Genomic DNA, 753 nt, shown 5'->3' on the forward strand with positions numbered 1-753 from the left:
TACCCATAGAACAACCTGGTATGGGAGGGCCTGTGAGTGCTCATATACTCTGCTCAGTGGGTAATTCAGACGCACAAACCGTCAGATCCCTGTGATGTCCAATCTCTCTCTCTGTCAGACACAGATACGGTAGATTTTTCGTTTGAGTGACAATAGTGGCAAAGAGCAAAGGGGAAAAATCCACGAGGTTCTTTCAGGTGATGTTTTCATCTAGAATCGTTTTACATGAAATATATTTCAAGTGCATGGGTGTTATTCATGGTTATTTTGATGAGTTTCGTTGGCGAAGAAATGGCCCACCTTGATCATTTGTTCAAAAAAACATCAGGGGCGGATCCACTCTAGAAACGCTAACAAGAAAAGACTTTCATACGGCGTATGAAAACGATTGGGACACCAAAAATGTACCTGTTCACTACTTTTCAGAGCCTCAACGAACAGTTATTGGCTGATAAAAACTCATAAACACAATCTGAACAAGTATTTCCATACAACTTGGTAAGCCTGTATTTGGAATCAACATGTGGACCACCCCTGTGATCAAAGTCGTCCGTCCACTGAAGCAGCAACTAGTTGGGGCTTTTTGAGGATCGTATTGAAGATGTTACACATAATGAGTTTCACTGGATCTATTCATAAGATTCAATGAGTAATATTTTATTGCCGTCGAGTTTCGCCGCAATGTGACCATTTATCAAGTACACAAGCGATTTTCAAGGGATAACAAGATTGTACAGCACCGGTGCACAGGTT

This window comes from Opisthorchis viverrini (assembly GCF_000715545.1).
Source record: "Opisthorchis viverrini unplaced genomic scaffold opera_v5_796, whole genome shotgun sequence".
NCBI classification, from domain to species: domain Eukaryota; kingdom Metazoa; phylum Platyhelminthes; class Trematoda; order Opisthorchiida; family Opisthorchiidae; genus Opisthorchis; species Opisthorchis viverrini.